The 15,624-nt window shown below is 34.6% G+C and overlaps 1 protein-coding gene across 2 annotated transcripts in view; it reads right to left on the reverse strand.

Moving 5' to 3' along the window:
• Positions 1-15,624, reverse strand: part of spock1 (SPARC (osteonectin), cwcv and kazal like domains proteoglycan 1) — a 244,474-nt gene that overhangs the window by 8,797 nt on the left and 220,053 nt on the right. The gene's annotated exons all lie outside the window — the stretch shown is intronic.

Raw genomic sequence — 15,624 nt, forward strand, 5'->3', positions numbered from 1 at the left:
ACACATTTAAATGAGCACGTCTGTGTGCTGATGATATATTTATCTGTGCAGGAGACACAGACTCACACACACTGAAGAACTCTGATTACATTCAGCTCTCCAAACAATACTCATTTCTATTTACAAACTTATTTACAAAGAAACAATTACAGTCCCTGAACAGAGAGACTCGACAGACACAGGTCAGAGATCAGAAGAACATTTCATTCCTCAAAAGTTTCTCCTTCACGGCTCTGGAAACTTAATGGAGTTAACTTTTATTGTCAATAAAATGTATGTTTCACCTAAAATTCCAGACCTAAATGAGTGACTTCTCATCTAATTAGAGTCTAGAGCTATACACTGAATGTAGAGCAGCTGAAATCATCAGTTGATATTGAGATCTCATTGCTATCTAGAAGATAGAGATATGAAAGCTCTCATTTGTGATTCTTCTGTTATTATAAAGTGTGTGAGCGATTGAAACAGCAGGGAAACATCAGCAGAATAAAATCAAGGGCTTTATTCAGATGGTAATTGTTTTTTGTGATGGTTTAAGGTAATTTCAGCTCTTACAGCTGCTAGTCTGTAATTTTACTGCTGTCTGAATCGGAAATGTCAGTGATTTTCTCCCAAAAGCCCAAGAGAATATTCCAGACCGAATGCGCTAGTTTTTCTGACAAACATCGAGGTCGCATGTTAAATTAATTCTCATCTGAATCGACATGTCTGAATTCACGAGGAGGAATTGAAGAGCGCCGTAGGGTGGCTGTTTGACACTTTCGCTGTAATGAGAATGTGAGTTTTTGCCGTAATGGGGACTTGTTTCAGAGAATTGCTCCAAATGAACTACATGAATAAAATGATGTCGTTACCTCGATGTGATTTGCCATGCTGGAATAAGGTCACGTGACTCCCTCTGAATTAATTGACATTTGAATGTTTTACCACGAAAAGAACAATTCAGAACTGAGCTATCGAAAAACTGGAAAAATAACACCAACATCCTGTCTACACAGGAAGTACCTCACAGACCAATCAGCTGGGAGATCCTGACTAGACGACTTCTTTCATTTTCAACAACACTTATACACTTTATATACTTTTTACATATATTTTGAATGATATTCAAAAATGCTTAGTTTATTAGTTACTTATAAATTAAATATTCACTGAAATAAAATAAAATATTTTTAATAACTTTTTTCACCTAGTTGCAACTGTATAACAAAATTACAAAATTACAAAAAAAAAAAAAAAAACTTAAACTTACTAAACACTATTAATAAAATAAAAAATGGAAAATATAATAAAATACAATATAGCCTAATATAATATAATAACACATAACACATATAATAATATAATATAATATGTAAGGGATAATCAACGGCTAGATGTACATTAAAGGATTTTAAATGCACGCCGCTGATTCCAAGTTCATTTGACAAGTTATAGACAAGTTAAAACTAGTATTGCTCTTTTCAGCGCAATATTTGACCGAATGGGTAAAAATGACAGTTATTTTCATTATTTTACAGTTATTTTCATCAGTTACGGCACGTTAGCATTCTAGCTCTAGCTCATTAGCTCTGCCTGCTTCAAACCAGACACAGAGATGAAATAGTGCGGTAAGATCACATTTATTTGAATGAATTATAGCATGTATTGCAATTAATTATCAATTGAGAGAGAGAAAGAGAGAGAGATGACAGTTGTGTGTACCTGCGTGCTGCGTCTGTGCCGCGCATCTCTCTCTACAAACAATTACTTTAAAAACAGCAATTTTACCATCGTTGCTGAGGAATATAATGTAGCGATCTAGTATCTATTTTATTAATAAAAATCATGGGGAAGCTTGACATCAAGTTTATGTGTTTGTGCAACGCAATCTGCAATCTCTCTGTGTGTGTGTGTGTGTGTGTGTGTTGGTTAGTGTGCATCAAGTAAAGCAGCGCATTAATATAGAGCGGTGATTAAACTGACTTGGAACTACTTGTGCATTAAACGGTTTTACTGCATACCTGCCAGCCAATCAGAATACAGTATTCAGACAGACCATGGAATATAATATAATATAATATAATATAATATAATATAATATAATATAATATAATATAATATAATATAATATAATATAATATAATATAATATAATATAATATAATATAATATAATATAATATAATATAATATAACAATAAAACTGATTTTACAGCTAGAAATAAAAGATGATTAGTAAGCCAGAAACATCTCAAACTGCAAGGAGTTGTTTTAAATATATAACAAAACTGACAAAAATAAATCCATACAAACGCATTTATTTTATTTATTTTTTTAAAGTATGATTTAAAACAGGGCATCTGTTAGCCAAAGCTGAAGCAACAGCTCTATTGACTGCAAAGGAAGCGATTTCATTTTGAATGCAAAGTCTTGTTTTGTTGGTCTATATTCAGTCTTACAGCACTGTAACACACACACACACACACGTACACACTCATATTCTCCTCTATATAATCCTGTATGTCTCTATATCTGAGAGTGTTGGATTATTCTGGTAGTTGTGTGAATCACACCTTTGAGCAGGAACCAGATAACACTGCAGTGTAATTCCTCTATTCTGCTGATATATCTGTGCTATGATACATCACATCATATCTCTGTGTGTGTGTCTGTATTGCAATCATAACTCTGGTTTACACTATTCATAAAGCAGCAGAAACACACAGTGCCAGTGGGGAGGATTATGGAGATTACCTTTAGCATGTGTCTCTCTCTGTGTGTTGTGGCTGGTAAACACGCTGGACTGGGAAAACATTAATAAAGTGTTGGTTTTATTTTCAGAAAAAGCTGAAGATTAACCAGCTGACTGAAACTCTTTGAAACTGTTGAAACGGCGACTGCAGTAAATCTATGAAACAGCTGAGAAGAAAATCACAGAGTGCGATGTAAATGTAGGCCACTACTGACTAGTTTGATAATCATTAAATTATCCTCAAATAATCTGATATTTTACAGCTTTTTCAAAGATCTTCAAACAATGTGTAAACTAAAGTCTAAGCTTTATATGTTTAAAATAAAAAGGCTCCTGCTTCCCCACAAACCTACATAGCTTGGAAAACCAATACAAAATAAATTTAAATAAAATAAAATAATAAAGGCACCATCATTCCCTTGAATGATGACAGGACAAGCGGTTCTGTAGAAAGATAAGATTAGGTAAGATAGATAAGATACGATACGACAAGATAAAAAGATGGCAATAAATCAGCTTTCTGATGTGTGTAACTGATTTTTCTTTATTTTTACAGTTCCATCTGGTAACGGCACTTGCGAGACGACACACTTCACTTGTACAGACGAGTGTGCTTGACTGCAGTCATGTGACAAAGACTTTTATGAAGGAGGAGGAAGTGCAGTAAAGGCTTTGATGGTGCAGTAAAGCAGCATGAAGAACTGTAAAACAGGTCTTGTTACCGTGGCGACTGATGTGTGTTGTGTACGCACTCTTACGAGCCTGTAATGTAATTAACCTACACAAGATAAACCCTAATGAAACGACACACACTGCAGCTTAACCAGAGACAGACACACAGCCCTGCTGTCAACTCCTGCCAAAGCCTCCAAACAATAGACCAGCACTGAACACACACAAAGTGCAATCACACTGCTGCGCTTATGGAGAGGACCTCAGTGAAAGCAACTTCTTACACAGAACAAGCGCATGTTTAACTTCAATATAAAAGTGGAAGTCTGCAGGAGTCAAACTTAAGTGTTTAAACTGCAATAATTCAGCTGAATTGTGTTATTATAGTTTTGTGACAGAAACATGTCACTTCTATTTCCACGAACATCAGCGCAAAGCTGCAAGCTGGAAATTGGCGAGTGTCAGGAGGGAAATGGCTTTTCAGAATAAGCCACCTGACTGATAGAAAGCGATAACACACACACACACACACACGTTCAGCGCTGTCCTTGTTCCTCAGATAAACAGCCACATCTGAGAGCAGAGAAGAAAAAAGACTCATCTAGAAATAGAAATGTGCTGTGTCTGTGTGGCTAGAAACATACACATTTATGCAAACATGCAATGCGTCTTCTTCTGTGGTCAGACTGTCTTTCTGATCAAATACTGTCATGATTAAACAACAGTTCATTAAACTAAAAGTAAAATGAAAGAGAGTTAACAACACAATAACATCTAGTTGTCAGATATTTGACTCTAACTTAAGTCTAACTCAGTGCAGGTTTATCACGTACAGGAATACATCATTTTAATAAACTGGCCAAGCATTCATGTCTGTGTACTTGTGTAAAGCACATTTCTGGCCTGGTTTTGTGTGTTTCTGCTGAGTTTACAAAGAAAGGGCACAGGAATACAACAATGAAGGTGACAACAGGATGAGTCACTTTCCATGATCATGCTGTAAAGTTTTCTTTGATATCAGCTATTAAACTTGCATGTGAACCTTTTTCTCTCTCACTTTCATAACACTTCAACAATAATCAAAACATTAAAGATAAACAATTATTGTGTTTGTTTTATATAGGTTATGTTTAAGTTGTTTTATTATAATCTAAAATGTGGTGCGATTTATATTTCAAAGCAACTTATATATGCAATTAACGGCAAGCATGCAAAACATCCAATTTTAATCGCTATTAGTTTTAGATGAATACCACTATGAATTATGTTTGTTTTCTATTTCATTATTTTTCTGTTCTGAATACCATTAAGTTTATAACCTTTGTTGTGGACTGAGGGCAACTATTTTACATTACTTTTAAAATGTACTTATAAAATGTGATTTACTGTATCGTTTTCTCTCTCTCAAATATGCGAAATAGTCACATTAGATAAATAGATAGATAGATAGATAGATAGACAGACAAAACAAAACAAAACCAAAACAAGGATGTGGACTGAAATCCTAAATCCAGAAACCTTTCCCGAGCACCCTGTAGGCTCTAGTAGCCTTGTCAAAGCCCAAAGCCCCGCCTTTGAACTCTTAACCCTGCCTGTCATGAACTCAGAAACTACAGTATTAATGCACTCTATGTCTGTCCTGTTACCCCTGTCATTGCCAAAGAATCCATTAATGAACTGTCTACCCATTCTGTCTCAGTCAAGGAGTCTAAGTTTACACCATTACACCGTTTCGACCAAAGAGCATGATTTTGAATTGTTTGCCTGTCCAGTTCTAGTCACCGAAATGTCTGTCAGTCCAGTTTCCCTCAATGAGTCTGTTTTTGAGTCTGATCACACACCCTACATAAACCATGGACTTCCTCTTCCTCTTTGCCGAGTATTGTACAGCGGATATCCTAGCGATAGCTACTCTATGGAGCCCACTTAGTTATCTTAGTCTTGTCTTGCAGATTTTCTCATGTTTTGATTCTTGCCCTTGTTTCCTGGATTTACCCTTTGCCTTGCCGTTCGGACTCTGTTTGCACCTCGTTTGGATTATAGCTCGTGTACCTGGATTATCCCTCTGCCTTGCCCCACTGGATATTGTTCGCCGATCGTAGACCCACGCTTGCCCTAGGATTACTCTCCGTCTTATCTGTGTATACCTGTTTGCCGTTGTTCGACCCTTCCTGTATTCATGACCATGTCTTTGAATAAAACCCTGCAGATGGATACGCACGTCTCATGTCTCGTTGGCCCCGTAACAGATAGATAGATAGACAGATAGACATACAGACAGATAGATAGATAGATAGATTGATAGATAAATAAAACAAAATAAGGATGTGGACTGAAATCCTATTTTATATTTTGTTTTATTTTTATTGTATGCGATTTATCTTTTTTTCTCTCTCTCTCAAATATGCGATTTTGTCCCAGGTGCGATATAGACAGACGGATAGACAGATAGATAATAAAAAGGTTTCAAAACATGCAGCGTTGTACAAATTACAGCAGGACTACCAGAAATATCTTACAGTTTTGTTGGAAAATGGGCTTCTTAGAGTCAAAAAGATTGTTAAAGTCTACACAAGACAACGCATGTATTAACTGTTTAACCAACACTTTGATTCACACGTGTGCTGGTTGAGCTGATATTAATAATCAAAACTTAGCTCATGAATATTAATGAGGTGAGGTTCTCTTTAAGCTGCTGCTGTTAAACAGCATGTTCTCTGGACTGTAATGTCGGGTTTCGCTCGAGATCACAGGACTGGTGAGAGAAATTACAGCGGAGAGTCTAATTAAATCACTGCATTAACTAGTTGTTCAATTTAGTTCCACGACATATTTCAAAGAACTCCGTAAATCAAGCAGGTAATTTAAAAGAGACTACTGTTGGGAGAAATCCAACCATGTTTAACATTCAAACCTTCACCAATTTCAATATCTACAGCACAATGGAAAAACTCACACAGTTTAACATGCAGTTAAATGAATTTCTAAGGCCACTAAACGATCAACATGATCAGATCTTTACTGTTAAACCTGTTTCACACAATCACACCTTCTGTCATCTGATTGATAGTTTAGACTTTTTTAGCAAGTAAAAGGTTTAGCTTTAGCTTCAGATTTTAGTTTTTAATTGTACAAACGTCCACCCTCAGCTTGTTCTTAGTGTCTTTCTGCTGTCAAATCTTTACTGATTTACACTGAGGGTTACACTGTAAACCTGTAGATGTTTCCAGTCCTCTGTTTGATTGACAGGTGAGTTTTGGTGCAGACGTATTGCGCTGTTGCAGTAATTAAAGGCCACTGTCGCCAGGCTCCGATTGTTCCCGTACGGTGTGAACGATAACTGCTGACGCTCACGCAGGACAGTCATCCTCGTCTTTAAAGATAAATGCTAACAGCAGCAGTCACCATTCACACGCGCCGCTCCGGACGAGATGATGAACGCATTTAATTCGTAGATATTAGTAATTCCTCCCAAAACCATCTCTCAGAGCGATTAACGGCGGGACGGGCGAGATTACACACAAACGCTTCTCTCTGTCTGCTGGGTCAGCGGTAATAACATCAGATCGACCGATTGATGTCACATATAGAGCGTGAGAGATAGATTATAACATTTAATTAAAAGCATACATCACACATTAATGAAAACTGTCACTGTTCACTCACCAGCGTGCATCCTTACAATGAAAGTGGATGCCGACCAAGGCTGTTATGGCCAAAAAGCTATATAAAAGTATGATTATAATAGTTCATATAACTTTGTGTGAGTAACAGATCCAAATTTTAATCACAACACTGAAAAATCTATTAAAATAATAAAAACTAATTTAAAAATAAATAAGTTAATAAATATATTAATTAATTAATAAAGTAGTAGGATTTATTTAAAACTAAAAAATTTCATCAGAAAATTTCTAAATAATTATAAAGAACAGTCAAGTAACACTGAATTCAACATGACATTTTGAAGTAGAAAGACAGCAACAATACTTTCTAGTAAAATATACTGCAATTTTATAACTTAAAAGTTGTTTTGAATTTCACTGTATTGTATATTAACAGGCTGGGAAAGAGATGTTATATGTGTGTGTGTGTGTGTGTGTGTGTGTGTGTGTGAAATTAATCCTGGAACTTGTGATCATTGCAAGGTTATTCAATGACTGGATAAAAAAACTTATTTGACAAATGTACTCCAATAGTTTTATTTTATTTGCAATTTTGAAAAATAAATGTACAATGCATTTGTTAAAAATCTCCCATGGCTCTCAAATCTTTTCTGATAAGATAAATACAAAATGGTTCTGATGGTTCTAAATACAAAAATATAATAAAACATAGAAATGTTTTATTTCAGTTTTCTATTTTTGTTTTTTCTTTTATTTAATTTCTTATTTTCATTTTGTTTAACTTGATATACTAAAACTGAAATAAAAATGTGTGAAAACTATAGACATAAAAAAAAAAAATTACAAGTACTAATAAAGCTTTAACTAAAATTAAAATGAAAACAGAAAATATAAAAAATAAAAACATTCAAAATATTTGAGAAAACTAATAGCATCTTAATACTAAAATTACCCCGTTTTCCAAGAAAATATTTCAGTTTTTCTACTTCAAAGGTTGCTTGACATTTCTTTGTAATTAATTGTGCAATTTACTACCAATTTCTGATTAAAAACTTTTCCTATACCAACTTTTTTTTTAGTGTATGATATTTTATGGAGTGCTTTGTTGTTTTTGGAGCTTCACAGCATTCTTCTCCATTCACTTTCAGTGTAAGAAAGAAAGCAGCTCGATATTCTGCCAATAAGTGCGTTTCAAAAAGGAAAGTGTCATACGGTTTTGGAACAACACGATGATATTTCTCTAAACAAATCTTGCACTCAAGTGTTTTTAAAACACATTTATTTTGATCCACACACACTGTAATCTAATATGTTCATTTAATATCATTATGCACTTAAATTAGATCCCAGCAGCTGAACAGAGTTTGCTCGGCTGTGGTGGTGAATCATGTTTAATAAGAGCTTTCAGATGTCAAATGTGGAGGTGTGTGTTAAAGTTCAGTATTACATGCTGCAGTATTAAAAGAGTTTTAAATGCACACTGAGACTTCTGCTCTCTAAAGAGGCTAAACGAGCATGATTTAGTCTTGTTTAATTAGAAAAGAACAGGCCAACAGATCACAGACTAAACATTTGCATGAACCCAGAGACAGAGAGAAGAGGAGATGCTTTAAAACTTATAATTAGAGATCTCTGCCACTCAACCCTAAAGAGTTCACGTTCATCATTCCTGTCCTTCATGCTCTGAGAAAATCAATACAAAATGGAGAGATAGCAACCAAACACAAATTAAACAGCCATTTACTCAAACCTGCCTGACTATCTTTATGCAACACAAAATGAGATGTTTTACACCATGTTCACACTGTTCTGCACCAAGCAATGAAAGCATATGGTAACCAGTGATGATCAAAAATGTGCTTCTAATTTGCATATGCACATTTTTAATTAATACGTTTAATGTCAGTGGCATAAGTTGATATTACTTTGACGATGACCAAGTTTGAATGTTTTGAACTAAACAAAACTGCAATTTGAGAAACATTTGTCAGTGGATAACAGTGTTGTTTTAATATCATTGATATATTATTATAGTTTCTATTTTGAATTAATTTTTAGATTTTCTGTTTTCAGTTTAATTTGAGTTAAAGCAATAGTATTTTTTTTTTTACATTTTTGTTGATTTTATCATCCTCATTATCATTATTTTAAATAAATATTTTTCCAGTTTTATTTTATTTTTATTTATTTATATACCTCAACTTAAACTAAATAAAAATGAGAAATTTTAACATGGCAACTATAGCTGAAGTTGGTTGAATGAATGAATAACCAAGCAGCCAACCTTGGAAAATAGCTGAAATTAAAAGCTTTTTTTATGGATTTTTTTTTTTTTTAACAAATATTTAAAAATAAATATTTTTTAATTGTGTAAAAAAAATAAATTGTGGTACTCTCATGAACATGCATCAAAGACTGAAATGGAGGAGCAGAAATTGTTGAATAAAGTTGTTATTTTTGTTTTATTTGCACACAAAAAGTATTCTCTTAGCTTCATAACATTACGGTTGAACCACTGATGTCACATGGACTATTTTAATAATGTCTTTACTACTTTTCTAGGCCTTGAACGTGGTAGTTCCATTGTTGTCCATGGAGGGTCAGAAAGCTCTCGGATTTAATCAAAAATATATTAATTTGTGTTCGGAAGATGAACAAAGGTCTTACGGGTTTGGAACGACATGAGGGTGAGTATTTTCAATTTTTTTTTGGTGAACTATCGCTTTAAAATTGTTGCATCATATGGCTTCAGAAGGTTTGGAGTACAGAGGATGATTCATATGGACTATTTTTATGATTCTTTCATGGTGTTTCAGTCCTTTCTGACAGTGTCTAGTCACTGTTTACTTTCATTGTATGAACACAATCAGTGAGTCTCTGGGCTCTTGTTGGCTGATGGTCAAACTCACCCAGCAGACGACTCGAACAAAAGCTTGTATTGCTGAAATTAATTTGACAGACAGCAGAACCTACGGCCATGGTCACATCTTTTTGTTACTGGACTGTTGTCAGGGTAACAGGTGCAAAACACACAGGTAGGTGATCTCAAAGGTCAAGAGGGCATCTAGAGTTAAAGTCCTGCTGCTATGCATCTGAATTCAATTATGACCCATATGGTGTTATGAACAAACAAGACACATACGCACACACACACAGAGTAAGAGTCTCTGATGGCGAGTGAAATGTGCCATCACTACAATCTCATTTGACTATGTTAATTTCCCAGATAACAATAATTTGGGTATTTTCTCCAGGGATCTGCATATCCTACTGTAATTACAGTCAAAGTCTTTCTTACTTAGTTCCAAAGGGGACACTGTTTTATTCATGAACAGGCAAATTTAGAGTGTAACTTAATTTTACAATTTTGAGGTTTATGTAAAATTTTAGTTCATGAAGTATTTTGAAAATAATACATTTCAAATCAAAATTTAAACTTGATTTTTTTAGGCATATATATATATATTTTTTTTTTTCCAAAGAGCCCTGTTTTGCTGACATTACAATCCTTACTTTTCTCTTGTGTGCATTTTGGTAATCAGATAACATTACTTGCATATGGATTACTGATGTAAGTTTTACACTACATTTTAAAGCAGCGCTCTCATCTTGGCCTTCAGCCCTAGACGTTCAGCAAGGTTCTCCAGCAGACAGATGGCAGAGTTAATTTGCACTTATCGGAGGGCTTTGACATACAGCTGCAGAGATTTAATTCCTGATGGAGGTCCGTCACTCTGGTATGTTTGCGTTTCTCTGCCTGGAGCTCTGCTTAATTAAAATGAAACTGGGAATCTGGTTAAAAGAATTAATCTCTTTAACCGAGCAGTTTCGGTAAATGCAAATCAAGCGTGTGAGCGTGTGTGTGCACGTCCTGGGTAGGAGCATATGTTGAGTGGGTGTTGTCAATGATTCAAAAAACCTTTCTCTTTCTCTTTCTGTGTTTCTGGAGGCTCAGGATCTCATCCAGACCGTGAGCAGGAGCAGCAGGAGCAGCAGGAGCGTGTGAACATGCACAGGACGACGCGCTCGTGCTGCTCACGGCTGGTGGGTGGCCAGCGGATGAACAGGAACGATTCAGAGAGCGATGAACTCGAGAAAAACTCAGATCTTCAGTGATTCATCTCCTGCCAGAGTGAAGGATTATGGGTGTTTCACGATGGAACGCAGATCAGCAGGTTGGAAAAAACAAGTGTATCAAACCAAAAAGCTCGAGCACAAACAAACACCAAACAAACTCGAACTACACCTGAGTTAAAACAGCTCAGAATGTCATTTCTGCACTTCAGAAAACAATTCGATTTTCACAAGCTCAAAAATCCAAGCAGTCTCCCAAAAGCCCAAACCTCTCCTTCCTATACCTTACATTTCAATTAGTTATGTGCAATTAGTACAATATTATGATGTTTGCCAGACAAATATTATGTGTTCCTGGGACGCAACTATTGAACAAACACACACAACTACAAACTCTTTGCAAAGACATATTCTCAATATTTAATCAGCTGAACGATTGACATCAAGGCATATAGACATACAAGCCTTCAGTTGTGCTAACATTCATAATTTATTCATTTATTCCTTTCCCAATTGGATATATGAAGGAAATGGCTGGAATTTATTATTTTTCAGTATTTTTTTATAAACAGAATAAAATAAATGCAGTCCACAATATAACACATACACACACACACAAATGTAAACTACATTATCGCTTAGATGTATATTAAAGGGATAGTTCACCCAAAAGTCCGTGCACGCGCTCAGGGCAGTTGGACATAGTGGTGTATTAGAGGTAAAAAATGATAAAAATACTGTTCAGTTTCAATCGTTTCGTGTCTTAGGACATCAATGTATCGTCACGAGCCGCAGGATTTAATTTGGATTTGTCTGTGTATGTTTTTTTTACTCTCAAAGATTGTGTGCCCATTGACTTGCATTATATGACTGACAGACTGCAACGGTTTGAGTTAAAAACCTTCGTTTGTGTTCTACTGAAGAAACAAAGTCACCTACATCTTGGATGCCCTGGGGAAGCAGATAAACATCAAATTTTCATTTTTGGGTGAACTATCCCTTTAAAAGTCTCATATAAAATACTTCACCTGCATATATGCAGGCGTAACATATTGGTGCATCAAATTAAATTTACTAAAGTGATTTTATATACATAGAAAGCATATCAAATGCAAGTAAAGTGTCTACTTCAATGTTTCAAATAACCTTTGTGAAAATAAATTATGTTTCATCGTTACTCAGGATACATTTATGTAGGAATGAAACAACATACTTATTCTGCCCTGTTCTTATTAAAATATATAAAAGAAAATATGATCATACTTTTAATACTACATACTTTTACTTTAAATTTAAATATATTTTAAATATTTTAAAACTTCTTGTTGACAAATGGGTAAAAGCTAGTGGTATGAAGGATAGAGGCAAACATGGGTAAAGATTTAAATGACAATTAATTCATTTTTGGGGGCTTTTTGTGATATTAACTATTGTTACAAAGAATTACATTTTAGTGGGTTTCTTCTGTAAATCATGGTAAAAATGTACAATAGACATTTTTTTCCTCTGAAAAAATTAAATGAATCAAGACATATTTAATGTACAAAGAAAAAAAAAACCTGAAAGCTGTATTAAACTTTTATTGTTTTGATGATTAACAACTTTGACCCACATACAGTATACTCATTACATATACTACATATAGCAAATCTCAGCTGTGTGATTGTTTATATTGTTGCAATAATTCAAACTGTATTATAACACAGCTCTATTTTATTTATTTGCATACAGTAACAAAAAGCAAAATATTTTAATTTATTTTTCGTTGCAAAATGCAACTATATTATCGTACAGCTCTATATATAAAGTTATATATCTAACCAACTTTATTCGCATATATACAGTATAAGTAAAGCAATATATACTATAAAGCAAATCTAGAGTGCGTGAAAGTTTATATCATCACAAATTATATAATCATACAGCTCTCTCTCTCTCTCTCTCTCTCTCTCTATATATATATATAAAGTTGGATTTATATAACTTTATTCGCATACAGTACTATCACATAAGGTGATATATATACTATATAGCAAATCTCTTTTTCTTTATCCACAAAATGTGACAATATTATCACGCGGCTCTATATATAAAGTTGGATATAAAATATATCCAGCTTTACTCACAGAAATACAGTACACTCACATAAAGCAGTATATTATAGCAAATATTCACTACATTACTTTTTTTCATCACAAAATCGAACTATATTATCGCCCAGATTTATGTATAAAGTTAGATATATAAGAACATCTCTATTTGCATACATACAGTATACTCAAGCACATACTATATATCAAACCTCAACTGAATGTAACTAAATGTAACTATATTATTGTCCTGCTCATCTACTAAATGCGATTATAAGACATGAAGATATTAATATATTACAGACATTAGCATCCTAATTTTCTGTAAAACTGTGTGTAATGTAAAAAGCGCTATATAAATAAAACTGACTTGATACTTTCAGGAAGCCTCTGCAGGCCACATGTACGATTGGGGGTTTAATCTCAGAATGTCTGATTAATTAATTGGCTTGCAGTCAAAAACAGAGAAAGAGAGAATAAAACAGCAGCTCTTACTTCACTTATCGTCCTTCCTCTATCGTTACGAGCTGAACTAACAGAGGGAGACGGTGATAACGAAGATCATTAATTAATTAGCTGCGCTTTCCTTTTGTCCCTTTTCAGTTTCCCGGTGTTGAACTTTGAGCCTCTTTTACTTCTTTTAATCAAAGTCCACAGTATTCCTCCGGGCTGCCGCTAACAGTGTGTGTGCGAGATTTCATGAGGAACAGAAGAGCACCGCGGTTTTCTGATGATTCATAAAGTCTGGCAACAATGCAAATTCAGGTTTTTACATCCACACACACACCTTCCCACCAGGAATTGTGTGTGTGTATGTGTGTGTTGGCCACATTGAATTATGGGTAATAAAAGTATAAAGTAGGACGTCCGAAGGCAGAACACTTCTTTTAGGCAGAAGAGTCACCTTCAACACAAACACACACACACACAAATGTAAACGATCAATGCAAATGTGCAGGATCTCAGGTGGTCTGCTCCACTAAAACTGCTGAAAGTACTGAGATCTGGAAGTTAAATGTGGCACTGATTTCACAATGTCTCATTAACAGTGTTTGCTAGGACATGCATCACTAGTACTAGTATTAAACTTAGCCTTTGTGCTCTTAATCATGTGTCTTGTTGAGAAGAGTTGTGCAGACATAAGATTTTCACCCACTGAGGTGAAAAATGACCAAATGTGCTAAAAAAATCTACATTTTTTTCCAAGTTGCAAATAAAAGAGCTTATTGGAGTACCCTATTTCAGTGTTCCTACTTCAAAATATCACATTTAATTCCATGTGTTACTTGTCATTTCTTTTTAATCAATTGAAATTTACTAGCAATTTAACTGAGTGAAGATTTTTCCACACCAAATCAGCAATCATGTTATCTTCAGAAACCGAAAACATCTATTATGAAAAGTACAATATGATCAAAAAACACCACTTTGCTTTATGACTTTAATGAAACAAAGAATAAAGAGGAAATCTACCAAACTGCAACATATATGGAATGTAATAGTTAATATTATTGAAAATATAATATTAAAGAAATTATTATTTCAGTCTTTCTGCTTTCACACTGGATTCCTTGTAATTCTTGCCATTCCTTTGTAATTATTTGTAAAATTTACTAGCAATGTCTGAGTGAAAATTGTTTCAAAGTAAATCCTACATTATTATTGTTGTTGTTGTTGTTTTACTGTGTGGCTTCAATCAAGAGGAAATCCATTGAAATACAACAAACTTACTAAAGCTCTTAAAGGAGCTATTGTGCAAAAAATGTATGTCATGCTGAAATATTATACCGCTGTATAAAGCTATAAACAAAGGTTATTGCATTTTATATGAAAATACTACTTCAGTTTCTTCTTTGAAATTTCATGATAAACTCTGTTACTTTGTTTCTTTGCAATTATTTGGAAAATTTACAATGTCTGAGACCGTTATCAGCATATGCTAAAGTAGATTCGTCTCTCGTTGTCTCAGAGAGAATATGCGCCGTTAATGCAGCATTAGCCGTCAGTTTTTTTATTTATTTTTTACTTTCACTTTCTCTATAGTGAATTGACGTTCACCGTCTTGCGCAGAATTTGCGCTTTGCTTGCTTGAGTTGCTTGACCCCTCCCCCATATTATCAATTGTTTATAGGCCACATATTGGCCCTTTTTTTTTTTTTATTTATTTTTCAATGTTAATGAGAGTGACACCACAGTTAAAAACAGGAAAATCATTTGAAATCCTTGGTGGCGCTGTGCGGGGCTAAGCAAGTTTCTGATGGGGCTATAGCCCCATCAAGCCCCGCCCTAGCGCCGCCATTGGACGTCACACAGACCCAGGCCCCTCCCACGATTGTTGATTGACACTGGCGTTTTACCTTAGACCCGCCCTGAGTGAGCTGTCATCAGTCCGCCATTGTTTTGACGCCAGAGCAAGAGTAGACAAGAATG

The sequence above is a fragment of the Onychostoma macrolepis genome, chromosome 14 (genome assembly GCF_012432095.1).
Source record: "Onychostoma macrolepis isolate SWU-2019 chromosome 14, ASM1243209v1, whole genome shotgun sequence".
In the NCBI taxonomy this organism is placed as follows: Eukaryota; Metazoa; Chordata; class Actinopteri; order Cypriniformes; family Cyprinidae; genus Onychostoma; species Onychostoma macrolepis.